This window comes from Agelaius phoeniceus, chromosome 1 (genome assembly GCF_051311805.1).
Source record: "Agelaius phoeniceus isolate bAgePho1 chromosome 1, bAgePho1.hap1, whole genome shotgun sequence".
Classification (NCBI taxonomy): Eukaryota; Metazoa; Chordata; class Aves; order Passeriformes; family Icteridae; genus Agelaius; species Agelaius phoeniceus.
The window spans coordinates 76,815,778-76,833,156 of record NC_135265.1 but is presented as its reverse complement, the minus strand read 5'-3'; the positions used below and the strand labels follow the sequence as shown (position 1 = coordinate 76,833,156).

The 17,379-nt window shown below is 34.9% G+C and overlaps 1 protein-coding gene across 7 annotated transcripts in view; it reads right to left on the bottom strand.

The window, feature by feature from the left end:
* The window catches only part of CDH12 (cadherin 12), a 636,634-nt gene that overhangs the window by 293,343 nt on the left and 325,912 nt on the right, over window positions 1-17,379 (bottom strand). The window contains exon 2 of one of the 7 annotated variants that reach the window (XM_077181904.1): window positions 1,541-1,795. The exons of the other annotated variants lie outside the window; for them this stretch is intronic. The gene's annotated coding sequence lies outside the window, so the exon portion shown is untranslated. The remainder of the gene's footprint in view (window positions 1-1,540; window positions 1,796-17,379) is intronic. 7 annotated transcript variants of the gene reach the window in all.

Sequence of the window (17,379 nt, the reverse complement as noted above, 5' to 3'; positions counted from 1 at the left end):
TGAAGAAAACACAAATTCTGCCACAAAAGTAAGGGATATTACAGTCCCCTATTCTATTTTTAACGCAAAAGTTCCTTTTCTGAATTATAAGAATTTTCTCCCCAAATGCTGCTAGATTCTTGCCATGAGTGACTCTGTATGATGTGCTATTGTATTTTGAGCCACAAACTCCAGCATTTTGTCTTCAGCTTTGGCATGATAGCAAATGCTTCAAAAAGAATGAGAGATGGAGCAAATATACAGTGTATTATTCCTTTCCACCTTACAAGAGCCAGAGGCACATGGCTAACAGATTTGAAGTTGCATCCAAAGCATTGTATTTAATCGACATCATGGGAACCATCTGCTATAAAATTTCCTTTCCCCTGCTTAATCATTGCATTTTTTGGTTTTATCATTTGCCTGATAACTTCACTAGGGGCCTACTGCCTTTTTTTTTCTTTTTTTAAAGAGAATTACCAAATAATCAATTTACTTTTTTTCTTTTGTCTTGAATAATACATAAAGCATAAAAACAAGCTTGTAACTTCAGCCAGACAGAAACACGTCAAAAAAAGGTTAGGAGACAAACAAATGGTGCTCACATAAAGCACAGTCATATTATTATTCAATATACATATTTATATTCTTGACTATTTGACCAACATCACTTGCACTTGCTGTGCAATAAGTTATTATCAGGGACCATATTATTGCATACATGAATAAAAGAGTAAACTAAGATCCTGATACATTTACTACTACTTGTGAGAAAAAAGAAACTCTTGCAAACAGAGTTTTACAAGTTACTTATGTTAGGTTCTGCAGTTTCTCTTTTTTTTTCTCCTATTATTTACTTGAAAGAAGTTACCTGCATGATATCACATCAATATTTTAAATATAGATTCGCAAAATGCAAACAAGAAAAGAATTAACAACTATTTCTGTTTATTATGAGAACTATCAATAAATAAAAAAAAGATAATTGCATAAAGGCAAAAAAAACCCAAAAACCTCATCAAGAAAACAAACCTGCTAAGTATAAATGACCAAAGTAGTGGTGAGGAGAATGGAGAAGAGATATCAGAATAATTTCAAAGTAAATTCTACCTTACTAGATTAACAGCATAGCACAGAGGAGGAAACAGACCCCATTTAAAAGAATTTTACTGCTTACATGCAAAATAATTTCTCTTCCGTCCATACAAAATTATCACAATCCCAAAACAAAAGCACCTTGAAGTTTTGCTCAGAAAGTCAAAAAAGAAGCTGTCCTCTCATCACTCTTTATTGAACTCTCGAGCCCAAATCTTGCATGCTATCAGGTTTCTAGTCACTCAGCAACCAATCTGTCATCTTTACTCCAGTTATAAAAAGTTTTATCACCTTCCCACCTTAAACTAAGGCTTTCTATCCTTTCAGTATGCTTCTGTGCTGGGAAATAAACCAGGAGCAGCAGAAAACCCCTACATAACCCTCCAGTTTAAAACACTTACAACTTGTATAGCAAGTACTTTATGCCCAGTACAGCTGCTGGCAGAGAATTTGGCTCCAATCTTACCTCCCACGTCTCCTGTAGCTCAACAGCTTCCGCTGGGTAGCTGTTTATTTCTCTTTGCCTTTCATATCCCTGACCTTTTTTTCTAATGTGTTGAGCTGAGTTTGGAGTCACGGTGATGAATGAGATGTGATCATGAGAATCACAGTGAGGGTGCGATGTGCGGGGCTGCTTCGCGGGCAGCATAGTAGCAGGCGGAGGAGGGGGGAAGTGGAAATCTGACAGGTTTAGCTTGCTGACAGCCCATGTTTATAGACTCTGTAAAGAATACAGATGAGACAGAGGAAAGGCAGGGACGACAATGACATAATAAATCTTAGCCCCAGTGTTTTCAGTCCAAAAAAAGTAAAGAAATAAAATCAAGTTTGGGATGCTGTTAATGGTTAGGCTGCCACAGAACTGAAGCTCTTCACTTCATCTGCTTCTTTAGATGAGATTAATAGATACACTCCACTCCATTCCACTGTACAGTACTTCTGCCATCTGCACAGAAAATTGCAGCCCTCTTCCCCATTTGACCAAAAAATACTTTAGGTAATAAATGAGTGAGGCATTCTAGTTCCAATAAACAGTGTAACAGAGCTGCATAGATTTAAATAAATAAATAATTATATAAAGTGGCAGAATAAAAACCAGCCTCCATTCTGAAAGCAGCAGTCAGTTCCTCAGCTGCTTCAAACACTGTGTTGCTTGGCTTCAGTGAAGCCATGCCAGCTTCTATCAGGTGAGGTTCTTCTGGTTTTCACTTGTGAAAAATTCCAAGTAAATTCCAAACTGCTAAATAAAGTTTGCAAGATTTTATCAAATATGAAATTCTAAAATGTTTAGGACCTTTCCCCTCTCCAATGTCCCAGATGTAGTAGAAGTTTCTTTCACTGTTTTGAATGCATTCATCAAGAATGACTTTTGTGGTGCAACTGGATCTTTAATAGGTTACATCTTGCAGATAGACTTTTTCAGAGCTGTTCTTATTTCTCAAGTTGCACTTATTCTTATCCTACAAGAGCTACAAATTTTCACAATTTCCAGTTGTGAAGAAAAAAAAAGCAAGAATGTAAGCTATCACTACAAAATATTTTCTTTCTTTTTTAACGGGTTATCACCAAGCAAAAAAGACAGTCAAAGTAAGACTAGCCTTCTGTCCATAGTCTGGAAAAGACAATACTAATTTCCTTCTCAGAAGCTGTAAAGTCTGTATCCATCTTCATTCATCCGAGTCCAGTGTTAGGAATGGAATATTTAATATTCATCTTGCTGCCTTTGGTAGATTACCATGTTGTTGAATGTACTAAAGAGAAGGCCCTTACACCCGAGTGAATTAACAGAAGAGATCAAAGAGCACATCAAGCACTTTAATTTAGGCAGAAGAACCACACTGGAAAACACTTGTGTTTTCCCCTCTGTCTTCCAATTGCAACATCTCCTTTCAGGCCAAGTATCATACTTTTAATAGCTTATTTGTTAACTGAAAGCTGTTTGTTACCTTTTTCAGCCTCCGAAATTATGTCTAATCCATATCCAGTCAGTTCAGCTACCCATCAGCATGTGCAAGTGCAACCAGCACAACCTTAGTCATGTACTGTGTGAAATATACACTATGAGTAGCACTGTTCCCAATAACCAGCCTTCACAGCCAAGGCACTTTTGGTGGAACACAAGCTAAATTTATAAAAAATAAGATTAAGAAAAGGATCAGGTTTTCATGAAAATCACATTTCTTTGAGGCATGCAAAAAGCCAAGAATAATCACTAAAATATCACTAGTTTTTGAGAGAGAGAATGATTCTCTTCCTAAACTTGTGGGGAGACAAGGGTAAAGGGAAGAGGGAAGACTCCCATCTTAAGATCTCAAATTATTACATGCATCTCTCAATAGTCAGGAAAGAAGCAAAGTATTATTTTAATACATAACAGTTTGTTAGCTTACAGAATTAAGCAAGTTTAAGCATTTTATCCAGTATCTCCAATAAAGACAAATGTAGAAATGCTGACTTCCAATTTCCCAATCTAATTCTGAAATGATGCTACATTATTCAAGCATTCTTTGTAACTGCTTGTCCCAAACCCCCAGCTGATGTATTAAGTGCTATATACTTATCATCTCCATTATATTTAGGCAGAATAATTTTATTTCTTCTAGTATCTCTAGATAAACTATGACAAAACAACAAAAAAGAAATCAACTACAAGAAATGATATTTTTTGTTATTGCTTCATTTGGCACACTTTTAAAATGCTCTCAGCTCTTCTCCTATGGAAATAAGGAGGATGTGAAAAACAAAATAGTTTATAAAAATTATAGAAATAATAATGTAAATATAATAAGTAAAAAAACCCCAAGCCAACAAACACCCACAATTAATCAATTTACCTCTCTGGTACTCACCAGAAAACCAACCTAGCATATAGTCTCTCTTCATACTACTGTCAATTATTACAGATATTTCATGGGAGTTGTAGTTCAATTTTTCATGTACATCTACAGTTGAAAATTGTCAAATTGATAAGCTAAAGCTCCCTGCTTTACTGGCTTCAGCTTTTTCACTGTTTCTCATAAGCAGATTAAAAAAATAAGACAGATTCTGTGATTAGTTTGGGGAAATGGGTAAGAAGGAAACCAAGGTTTTACAATTATCCCTGTGTAGTCATAATTCTTATCATCTGCTAACCTTTGACAATAATGGCCTTTAACACCCATGCCAGACCTTGCCCTGCTCTCCATTAGTCTCATCATTCTACACCTCAAAAAAGGTAGCTCACACAAAGAGATGAAAAGATGATTTTTTTCTCCTGACAGGTAATAATTTTTAAAAGCATATGCATCTTCCTAACATTTTGAGAGTATAAAAAACCCCCTAACCTCTACAGTCAAGAATCCTTATGTTTTCTTCTTTGCTTTTCAAAAATTTCTCTCTGAGGGTGTAGCTGAACATCAAGAAAAAAAATCTGATAGAAAAATACATTGTCTTACCCACCCAAAGTCAAGCTGTCATCTCAGCTCAGGCTGTTGACATTCAGTGTGACATTCAGATGAAGACAAAATGAGTGAGACTGCTGCCTAATAGGGCTACCATCTATGGAACTGTTTCAACCCAAACCTGGAGACTAGTTCTATTTTTATGGCAAAAACCATAAAATTTTGATTCTTTCCAGACCACTGCCTAAACAAATCTCTCCTAGTCTATGTATGATGTTAAATTCTGACACTGTAAGTATTATTTATAAAGTCAGGGACTAGGAAGGATTTGAGGTTTATATGATGTGGTCATTCCACTTAAAAATGGAGAAGAACAAAGAAGCCTACTTGAGTGATGTTAGCCAACTAATATATTCTTAACAAAGAATTTTGTTCCTGTGTTATAAAACATCTGGAGTTTCCAAACAGCATATCTGTTACCAGATCATGCATGGATCTGTAGAATTATCTAATCTCTAAACAGGAGCTAAAAAGAGTATCCCAGCAAGCTGAACAGCACCTAAACAATTCAGTGAGATCTCAAATCGCACCCTTTTTTTCACAATGTCCTAATCTTTGGCAACACTGCAGAGCTAACACCAACAGTTTTTCTGTGAAAAATCTTCTAGCAGTGAAGAGCCCTTCCAGCAGAAAGGAACAGCCTGACCCCCAGAAGATACTCTGAGGGAGGAATAGAAGAGAAAAAGGGATCAGGTTGTGCATACCAGATTTCAAATGAATAAAGACATCCTCAAAAGGGGCTCAGAATTAAGTGGTTAACCAAAATGTGCACTAAGTCCCCTCATTCTAGTGTGAAGGCACATCAGGGGAAGAGCAAGAAGTGCATATCAGAATGTGCATCAACTTCCTAAGGCACTGTCACACACCAGTGAGAGAAGAGACCTCATTGCTCTTCTTTTTCAATCCCACATGAGGCAATGAGATTTGGTTATGGAGGAAGAGTTATCACACATAAAGCTTCAGAAAATGTTACTTGCATGAAACTGTGCTTACTCTCAATTTTAGTGTTTTTTTTTTTTTTTCCTTTTTCCTTAAGAGTATGGGAAAAATATTTTTGGACTAGTTGTAGTTTGGAAAAAAAGAAATCCTAGCCTTCCAACCTCATTTTCAGAGAGCAGACTAAATTCTCCCTTTTTTTTCCCTACTTAATTATACTTATAGAATATAGGTATATAAAAAAGGTATAGGAAATCTACCAGCTTCTGAAAGGTCAGACAAAAAGGAGCTTGTTGGGATGTTTACATACAGGCTGCTAAGATATGGCATTCCTCTTGGCGCAGTATTTGATATTGTTATGACCAAAAAGAAAAGCTGGGGTATGTAATTTATTTACAACTTTATTCGTTATGTTACCACAAATTACCAACTTTCATAGATGAAACAGAATCTGAACTCAGTGTGAAAAATAGTGCTGGAGCTGATTAAATCAGTTCAAAAAATATAGCAGGATAGCATCCCTGTCGGAAAAGTTGAATTCAGCGTTATCATCTTTCTCAGAATAAAGTGTTAATGATGCCTTTTATGAACTTCTAGCATATGAAACAAACTTAGGCAATCTGTTTTCTCAAAAACAGAATAAAATTATTTCACACATATTAAAAAGTATAAAACTAAGACAGCAACATTGACATTTTTTCCATTCTATCATTTGGTTAGTGACTTTTAGACCTTTGGCCAGTGACTTAAAGACCTTTTCAAGAGTCTTTAAAAAGTGCAATAATATTTGTCTAAATACATAGGGAAATCTTCAGCATAAAATCCCTTCACTGTCAAAATTTCCTGATTAAGGAACTGATGATTTGTCCCAGTACATCTCCACTCTCAAAATGGGAACTGTTTTATATCAATAAGAATATATAGTGTATAAATTAAAATTATAAACAGTACTGTCAGTATATTACAAGCACATGTACACATATATAGTACATATATACGCACATATATATACAAGTTGAAAGCAGAATAGAATACCTACAAGTTAAGATATTATCAAAATAAGCAATATAAAAATCACAGCTAAGTTACAAAAACACATGTTCAAGCCCATTAACAACAGGGTGGTGTTATTTTGGCAACTGTCTCACAAAAGCTTAAAACACAATATGCAATAGCATAAACCATGCATGTAAAATTACTTTGTAGTACAGCTAGCCTGCATTTCATTTTACAGTCTAGAACAAGAAGTGAGTATAAAGGTAAAGAAGAATTTATCAGAAACTTTTCCCCATTGGAGTTTAGATTCCATATAGTGTATAGAAATTAAATTGGTTACTATAGGGTAAGAAAATATTTTAAAAAAGAGAGATTAAAAATACTCCTGTTTACATGCCTGGATCTCACTCTATTTTTGAATATATTTTATTTACCTAGATAAAAGAAATGGTCTTTAGGATGGGGCCAGATCAGGTAGCTTTAAAAGAGAGAATTAGAAACAGATCTTTAAACATGTATTTAGTTATATACTCAGTTTTTTGCATTATTTGTCCAGCCTACTAACAGTTTGGAAAATCAGCAAAATCCTTTAGCTGCAATAAAACATGCATTTTTTTCCCCATCACCTATTTTTCTCTTTTGTATCTTTTGTGTATAAAAACCAAAAACCACTGTGTGCAGTACCTTAATGAGAATGAACATCATTCTTATTTACTTTCCAGTTGAACCATTACAGAGGTTCAACTCATCTCACCTCACAGAGATTCAACTCATTCCTGAGCCCCTTGCTAAATGACAAGAAATGAAACTGCCTGCCTTGGACTCTTCACCAGTGGTAGGTAAATATCAAATAGACTTTAATTATGACTTATTGTATCATGAAGTCCACTATTTAACTACTCCAGTCCTGTGTGAATTTTAGTACACAATCTTTAAGTCAGCACACAGAGCACTCAGTTGCTGTCAAGAGAAAAAAGCCAAAATCCACTAAAATTCAAGCCAAAGTATATTAATACACAGGAAAAGAAGAATATGAAACTATTTTTCTCATATCTGGAATGCATATAACAGCTCACCTATTCCTTTATATGTATGCATCTATATTTATGTACATTCTGGAGTGATTGGCTTTGTTAATGATAAGTATCATGAGTATACACATTAACTCATTAAACAGCATGAGTATCTGACAAAGCAGACAAATAACTACAGCAGTTTTGTTGAGTAAAGTTTTTATGCAGCTAGGAAAAGTTTCATACACTGCAGGAATAATTAAATGTCTAAATTATGGCTTTGTTTTATTTTAGGTACTCACTATTATAACAATTTCTTACTTGTCAGTGTAAGCATTTTCTGTGTAACTGGCTGGTCTTTATGAATATTGTCACCCTTTAAATATTTCATCCTTTGAAGACCTGGAGAAGAAAACAAGACTGCACTGTTCTCCAGAAAGTAGCTATGAAAAGCCATATATAATGAGTATTTCTTATCTATTCCTGTTTGAATCTGTTTCTTCTAACAATTTCTAAAACTATTATATCATATCTTCAATAAGAATACAAAGCAAAATTTATATTATTTGCCATATTTCTTTTACCTGACTCCTTAAATGAGGGGCCTAAATATTGTCATTTCATTCATCTATTGCCTTTGAACTGTCTCACTTCAAAGAGAAGTGATGGAGAACAAGGTCAAGAACCCTCCAGCAAAAACCTTATAGATCACTGTAATTTAAACAGAAAATGTTATATAAAATGCCTTTTCCAAACACAAATGATGGCATACAAGGAAATAACTTACAACAAGAAAATATAAATACATTAATTTATTTTTATGATTTTTTCATCCTTCACTGATGTCTTTGAAGAAAGCACACAATTGAGTGATAACTCTGAAACAGAAAACAAAATGTTTTTTTTTGCTCCTATTTTTTGATCAAGAGGAAGTATTTGTCACTACAATGCTTCCTATATGGTCACAGAGCACAGAAGAGCTTTTATTCTCATTTCTCCTTGAAGTTAAGAGGAGGATTGTCTACATGTCTTGAAGTCAAAATGAGAAAAAAAAAAAGCTGAAAACTCCCAGAATACCTGGAGAATTTGTGTGCATGTAAAGCAGCAAGCTTAAAAAAAAAAAAAAAAAAAAAAAAAGAACCACAAATGAAACTTCTTAGCTCAGGACCTAAGGACCTAAAGGACATAGATGCAAGTTTCCATGACCCTTTCACAAACTCTTGAATTATGACTCTGAAGCATGAGAGGAAAATGAAAACATTGATCAGGCTGCCAGTCACACTTTGACAATAATTATGCAGAATTAGCTCAAACCCCTGCCATATTCTATAATCTCATCCTTACTCTGAAATTGCCAAACTGTAAAACCTATACTTCTAAGTCATGCAAACAAGACTTGAGAAACATTATGTCTCACTGTGGAAGCCCTTCCCTTCCCAAGCAATGTTTACATTTCCTGTACTTCACACATGGCTAAAACCAGCATTTTTGGATGTATGGATTGCAAGTCTCTTGTGCAGAGAAGGCTTTACATATTTGAGCAGGAAATACATTTCTGGGATACCTGTAGGACATTAGAGTATCAAATGCTTTACTGTAGATTCATCTGCATAGACAACTAAAAGAAGATAAAACCCCAGTATGTTCTGGCACTTACTTAGAGGTCAGTGAATCAGTGAACCTCAAATCAATTAAAATTTGGTGAGCAGTAATGTTCAAACCATCAGCACTTAAACATTCAGGAAAGTGTCTGCATTACAGGAAAGTTATTATTCAGCCACCACTTGTCAAGTCTGATAAATGGCCATCCCTTTTGGCTTACTAAAATGCATTATCACAGGCTAGAGCTAATATTACCAGACTCATACTGGTAAAGGCTCTGCCCTACAAGGGAGAAAAAAAGGAACATGCATTTCTTTGCATAAAGTAACAAAGTGAGAAGTAATAATCATTCACATACTTTACACATTCCATATGGAGACAAATACACCATTTTTTCCTTAATTACCATTAAGCAAATTAATAACTTTTTAGAACTCTATATGTTATATGCTGTTACAACACTTCATTATGACTTCACTGTCTCACATATTTAGTTTTAGGAGATGTGAAAAATGATGTAGCTGCATCTTATTAAGTTAAATCAGACACCACATGCAGTTTAAGCAATTGCTGTAATTACTCTGTAATTTCTAAAATACGTATAATAGGAATACACAAATGTTATAAAGCTCATTTTTATATAAACAGAGTAATTAATACAGAAATCTCAAACTCTCCTGACAGTCAAAAACAATATGCTTGCAAACTTCAGGAAGGGCTGGCACAGCACCTTCAAAGACTTTAGAAGAAATTGGGTAATCAGCTTTCAGCATAATAAACATATGCATACAGCATACAAATGAAATTCAATATGTATTATATAACACTCTAGGATATGAAGCTATGATTCACCATTTGTTTTTTCTCTGGATAATAAAGAATAATTGCAACTGTGCTCATTTGAATTGGAAAAAAGCCAAAATCTCACTACTAGAATGCACAATGCTGGAGATGGCTTCTACCACATCTGTGTTTTATTTTGATGGTCAAACTTCTACCATGCACAGTTCAAGCTGGACAAAATTTCAGAGAAAAAAGGTAAGACTCGGTGTATGAGTTACTACTGAGCTTTTCCATTCTCAGAGACAACATCACCATTACTTTCACCAGTGTTACACAACTTAAAATTGTCCAGTGCAACAGAAAGTCAAAGCATCAGAGTATATTAGAAGGCAAATGACAGCCATTTAAAAGGTAATCTGTGTACCAAAGACCAAAGAAACTGTGAATGCAATGGATACAAAAGGAACAAATTAAAAATCTCTTCTGTATTTTATATTATGGGGTGCACTTCACATATTGTACAGGTTCATTTGAATAAACAGTGGTAGGTATTGCAAGTGAAGTCCCACTTGTCATTACGTAGTCAACCATACTGAGTGTTAATGTGGAAACAGATTATCCTGCATCTATATTTTTTCTTTATTGTTAGCTTTAAACATGTCTTTCCCAGGAATCCAGACTATCAGAGTTGTGGATTTTTTCTAGCCATTGGAGCATTTTGAGGGAAAGGACAGCAGTTTAAACTCCTTTTGCAATGATTTTCTTCATCCTGGCCTAGAGAATATTCATAGAGCTCATTTATGCTGATCTCCTATGACTACATTAGGATCAGCAGTCCTAGATACTGCCAGGCAATTGCTTTTTAACTTCTTTAGTGGAGTCTAAGGGATATTCACACACAGGAAATGTTTTATGTTTGCTCTAAAAGCTATTCTTGATCTTCTACTTAAATCTTTCAAGAATTCATGGTTATAGAGAAGTTCTTCTTAATCAAAATGCAGAGAAACCTAGAACCAGCCACAGAACAACTTGACTAATATTCTAAATTTCTATACCTCAATTAGTGACAGATAAACTGTATAGAAAAAATATGTGAAACTTTCCACAAACATCTTTCTAAAAAGGAAAAGCTTTATGAAATCTGGAAAATAGATTCTGTAGGTGTTTTTCTGGTATGCTTTTCAGGGCGAAATACTTTATAATCACTCCTGCCTGATGATCTGGTAGAAACAAAGTTCCTGAAATCTCATTATTATATTCACTTGACCTATTTCAATTCAGAAGAGCATCCTTCACAAGGAAGCATCTTATTTACCAGCATTTTCTGTTGCAGTACAAGGGTTGAACACAAACAGAAAACTAATAATCTATATCATGATTTTATGAATGTAAACCATGTAACATATGCAAAGTTTAACTAAACAGCTTGTCAAAACTCATACTAGATGTGTGTAGCAGAGCCAAACCTAAGACAATCAAGTTACAAATCAGTGCCTTAAACAGAATTTGAAAGAGAATTTTCAGAACTCTCATTGTTAGAGATGCAGCTGTAATGTACAGGATCTCCACTGATGTTGATCCTGGTTTCCTTTTTATCTGGTTTACCAATTCAACTGATAGTTAAATCAAATCATCTTCTACTTATTTCTGCAATCATATATACCAACTGTATTAAATTCTAGGCAAAATTCTGTGATAGTTTCCATAAAACTATCCATGAATTGTAATGAGTTACATACACCATGAAATAGTTTTAAAGGAGTTTTAAGGCTAAAATCTAAAACTAAAACTAAACAACTAGATAGCACTTTCTCTTTACCAATCTCTAAAAAGGAAGTTAAGTGGAATTATATTTGTAATTCATGATAAGGAAGTGGCTTGCCCAAAACTCAGGAAAAAGTCTATGGAACAGTGTCCCACTCCAATGTCCTACTCAAGAAACATAAAAATAGGGCAAGTTTTGCTCTGATAGACAACTGATAATTATCTGAATGGAAGCAATCTAGTTTTACCTGAAACCTCTTGTACTTTTGTTCTTTATTGATATAGATTTACTGTCAATTGGAATTGCTTCTGCTTTGCTTCTGGCAGAGGACAAAAGCACAGAAAGTCATCAGGGGAAAGCAAATTAAAAAAAGGAAGCTAATACATTTTGATCTTAGAGCATCAGCTTTGAAAAGACTTTTGCTTCTGGATGGTCCTTGTTAATTCAGTACTATGTGATTACTAAACAATGGTTTAATCTTTAGGAAGAAACTTGTCAACATTTGCAGGGTACTTGAGGGTTATACTAGAGTACTTATCTGAGCACTCAAGACAAATCCCTCAGTCTGCTTTCTAAATGTTTTTTTTCCTGTTTTCCAAAAGAGAAGGTGATAGACTGTTTGAGACTCCTTTTATTTGCAGAAAAGGAAAACAGAACACCTTAATTCACTAATGTTCAGGCAAAGGTTTTGCATAGTTACCTATTAATCTCCCTCTAAATAACCCACAGGGTAACTGTTTAATGTAAGTTGGTCTGTATTGAGCAGCGTAGAAGCATGGTTGACTTGCTATGAAAATCTATAGCCAGTGGGCTTAAATTCAGATTAAATCCCATAGCAAGACAATGTATGCACACAGAACACAGTCCCATAGCCAGATTTTAAACAAATAGCAATCCATTAGAGTGCCTTTTTTTTTTTCCTCAAAACACTACAAACTTCTTCTTATAGATTTCAGATAGCCTCAGGACAAGCAAAGTTTCTTGTTAATTTATAGCCAGGTTTATACCTGTAAGGTCCCATGGGGCTCTAAGACTGAAATGAATGTCCATCTCCTTTATGCTGCACTTGGACTTTTGAGACCCATGTCCTCCAGGTGCATTAATGCTGTCTGAGGCTCATTAATATGGCAAGACAGGAATTTTAAATGATGGGCTGTGAAATGTTGTACTTATTTTAGGATTCTAACAGGTAGTTTCACTAAAGGTCTCTATACCATTAATTCTGCAGTACTCTTAGTAGAAATATATAACAAAAATATAGTAGAGACAAATTAATGTCAAGCAGTAAAGGCAATTCCAAGTACAGTAGTAAAAAGAATAAGAATCCAACTAAGGCAAGAACAAGTTCAGTATTAACACTTAGAGGCAACTTCCTAGCAATGCACTTTCATCCAGTACTATTTTTCTCTCTTGCCTGTTTCTACTGATACACTTCAAATGCTTCTTTATTTTTAAAACAGAATATGGTTCACATTCTCTTCCTCCTCCAAACCTTTGTCAGTATATTTCTTACTCTGTTTCATTAGGCATCTCACTGCTGTAAAATCATCTGGAGAGAACAGGATTCATTTGTGAAAGAAAGACAATTAGTCAACTGAACATTTACTGTTATGAGAAACTGAACCCCTTCTGCAGGATTCCAGGTTTTATTTTCCTTTCTCTAACCATTTCAGGGGAGCAGAAGCAACAGGAACCATGAGACTCAGTAAAGAATTCACAAAAAGACAGACAAGGTATTAAAATCCAAGCAAAATATTTACTGACTTCAGAGTCCAAATTAGCTGAATAATCTACCAACTCCAATGGATTTAAAATGCTGGCCTTAAATATACTCTTACTTTATGCAAATTTAGGAATCTTATCAAGACTTTATATATTTACTCAACTTGTGTCTTCAGAAGTTTTGTAGATTTTGGTTTTGGAAGAGAAACTTTACTTGAGAACCTTAGAAGAGAGTTAAATGCCATTCTACCCATTAGGGAATTTACAGTCGGAAGGTTATTAATGATGCTGAAGGATAGAACATATATGTTGAAAGACATAGGTAGATGTAGGAAAAGGAACTTTACTTCTTGACATAAACCACCATAAATGCATAAATATGATCTCCATACATATCAAGTCTTATCCACATAAAAATATAGGATGGGCAAAAAACCACCACCTAAACTCTTACTACAGTACACCTAATTTCAAAGAGAAACAAAATTGTTCAGGCTCTTGTATGTTCTACCAATTTTCTTGATAAACAGTCCTGTAGTATAACATGCATTATAGTATGTCCTTTTCCTCTCACACAAAATTCTTTAATACTGCAGTGCATGGTCTTGGTACTTTCTTTGTAGGAGCTGCCAAAAGCTTTTTTTGTAAAAACAAATCTGAAGACCACAGTAACAATAAATTTAATGATGATGTTGATGAGAAAGAATCACAGATGAAAGAAAATGATGTTTAAACTATGAAAACTTAAAAAGGAGAAAATAAGCAAAACCCCAAAAAAAACCCCCAAAACTAAACCAAAGCAAAAAAAACCACCAAAATCCCCTAAAACACAAAACAAACCAAAAAACCCCAAACAACAACCCCTCCCCCAAACCAAACAAAATTTCCCATCCCCCAAAAATCCCCTTCTTCCTTCCTGTCTAATGGCTAATTTGCAATAAATAAATAAATATATGTGGATATTTCTGTAATGCTTTTATCTTACTAAAAGGACATCTTTCACTGCCTCAGAGAAGCCAGAACACAAATAATATGCATCACACATTGAGATTCATTCCCTGTTTTGTCTTCTCACAACCAATTTTTCCTACGACTCCACAGGCAGTATGTGAGCTATTGGTGCACTGACTCATTATCTACCTATAATTTTCCCCTTGGCAACAACTCAGCTACTGAGATTGTGACCAAGGTCTCTGTATCATACAGAGGATTCAGAAGGGGTGTTACGGATCAGAAATTTCTTTCCACATAATTGAATCATTTTCAAAATGGAGAGTTTATTTTCATAGTAAAAGAGGGTAAAATTTGTAAATTTCAAATTTGGCAGTAGAGTTTACAGGCCAAAGACTCAGGGTCTCATGGTGTTTGTTCTCCATCCTTCACCTGGAAATTGTACTTCCTTCAGCCCAGATCTCTGCTTGTGCACAAGGCACATGCAGGAAAAGTGCTATGCATTATCTGCTGAAAAATAATCTTATAGAATTATAGAACATTTTGGGTTGGACGAGACTTTTAAAGGTCATATAGTCCAAATTTCCCTGCAATGAACAGGAACATGTTCAATTGGATCACATTGCTTAGAGCAGCATTAACCATGGTCTTGAACACTTCCAGAGATGGGGCATCCACAATTTCTCTGGGCAGCTTATTCCAGTGTTTCACCACCTTCATTGTAAAAACATTCTTCCCTATATCTAGTCTAGACCTCCTTCAGATAAAACCTTTACCCCTTGTCTTATCATCACAGCCCCTGCTAAAAAATTTGTTCCCATCTTTTTTATAAGCCCCATTCAGATACTGAAAGGTTGCTATAAGGCCTCAGTGGAGCTCTCTTCTCCAAGCTAAACAACTCCAACTCTTTCAGCCTTTCCTCCCAGGAGGATCATTTCCATGGCCCTACTCTGAACCCATTCCAACAGGTTCATGTCTTTCCTGTCCTGGGTGTTCATGAACAGATACTTCTCCCCTTGCTGAGGAAAACTAATCTCATTTCTGCTCAACTGACTATCATGCACCACATGTTTAAAGAGACTGCTCAAGAACACAGACAAATGGCCACAGGATAACACCACTGTACTAAAAAAATTAACTTTTTATGTTCTTGCTTAAAATATGCTTGTGATTCACAGCTGTAACAACCATAACATTCATAACCAGCAAAATGAATCTCATGTATCAGGGTAATGACCAAACCCTTAGTTTGATATATAATACCCTCCAGTGTCTTGAGAAATGAGTAACACATCATTGTGCAAAATATGTACATGTAGCAGGCCGAAGCTTGCATGCATAAAATACAAGTAACTTAGCTTTAAAGCTGTATATCAGGGAAATTTTCTCCAGAAAAGAAAACACTGACAAAGTTAGGTTAATACACTAACAAATGTCTGTTAATAACTAGTTACTACTTCCTTTAAAATTTAAAAATAAAATACCAAACCATAGACTTTTCTTCTATTTCTTCTATGAATTGATATTCTAATTTGATGAGATTTGTTAATGAAGCATTCCTATACCAAAGTCATCATGCTAAAGAAATTATTTTTTTTCTAAATAAAGATGTGACACTAATATCATCTACATAAAAATGTTCTTTGTCCAGAGTTTCTAGGTATCATCATAAATATTTTCTCTTCAGTTTGTGCTGCTCTCTGTTCTCCCATACATTCAGCTGCAGGACCAACCAGCCATTTGCTGGGATAACTGTTTTCTCCATTCTGAGTGCACTCACATAAAAGCAGGACAGGCAGTGTGATACAGAACTGCACTGAATATGAGGGATGACCAGGGATATCTGGCAATGACAGAAAGAGAAAGGAGTGTGAAATATAAGCCATGTGGGAAAGTAGGAAACCCTGGAAGCCAGCCCCTAGAGATGTCATGTAGAAGGGAGTAGCCAAGTTCAGGGCTTCAAGGTTAGCGTCCAATATTTTCAAATGTAATTTTCTTTCTTTTTTTTTCCCTCCTTCAAAACTTGTACTACATTATAGATGCATATAAATAAAAAAGAAGCATTCTATAAATTCTATATAGTTTTGCATCTATCTTAGAAAATGTACTCGGATATCATACATGTTCCTTGGAGAGTTTGCTGGTCTTTATAATGCTGGTCCCTCATGAAGAGCATTGAAAAGCTTGTTTTACAGGTGATGTGAAAGCAAAGGAACCTCTGAGGCTGTTAGTATAAATTCATGTCTGACACCAAATATTTAAGGAAGCAAGTACAGAAAAGGAGAGATGATGTTGAATTCAGACACTTTTAGGGAAAAATTGTGCTACTTTGTCCATTGGAAAGCCTTTATATAGCTCGGTAAGCAATCAGGGAGAAACTTCATTGTGCCTGGAGAAACTTTATTGTGTTTGAATCAATAGACAGTAATGCAGTGCATTTCTGCCTCCTACACAATCATCTTGGCTGGAGTAGCTTCCATTCAGAACTCCTTTGTCCTTTCCTTTTCATTTCTGGCTTCAACTAATTTCTTCTCTCTTTTCTTGTTTGAATGTTTACATTCAATTAAGGATTTTCTACTTTATTTATCAGCAGCGTTTGATCCAAATTACAAGAATAACCAACATATAGTCAAGGGTTATTCAGAAAGTCTCATTAGCTTGTTGATTATTACAGAGAAAGCTTCATTACCTCGTAAATAGAAATAGGTTCTTTACTTAGACAGTCTAGTGTCCTATGCATTATGTCATCTGACAATTAAACTCCTCAAAAGATACACAGCACATGACATTTATATTATACAGACTAGTTATTATTGCCACAAAGGATAAGAGTATAATTTTTTTTTTAATTTTTAAACTGTCACTGACTTTAGTATAATATAGCTTAAAAGCTCAAATTTAGACCACACAACAAAAAGATGGTAACAAAATACTCATTTAGAATCACTTCTTTGCATGGGTTTCTTTACACAAGACATTCACTACTGATGTTTCTAGAAGATTGCACCACAATTCATTTTGGCCCTTGAAGAATAAAGGTCAAGCCTAAGCTAGAAAAACAGAGAAATGAATTGTCAATCCACTGAGAATATACCAG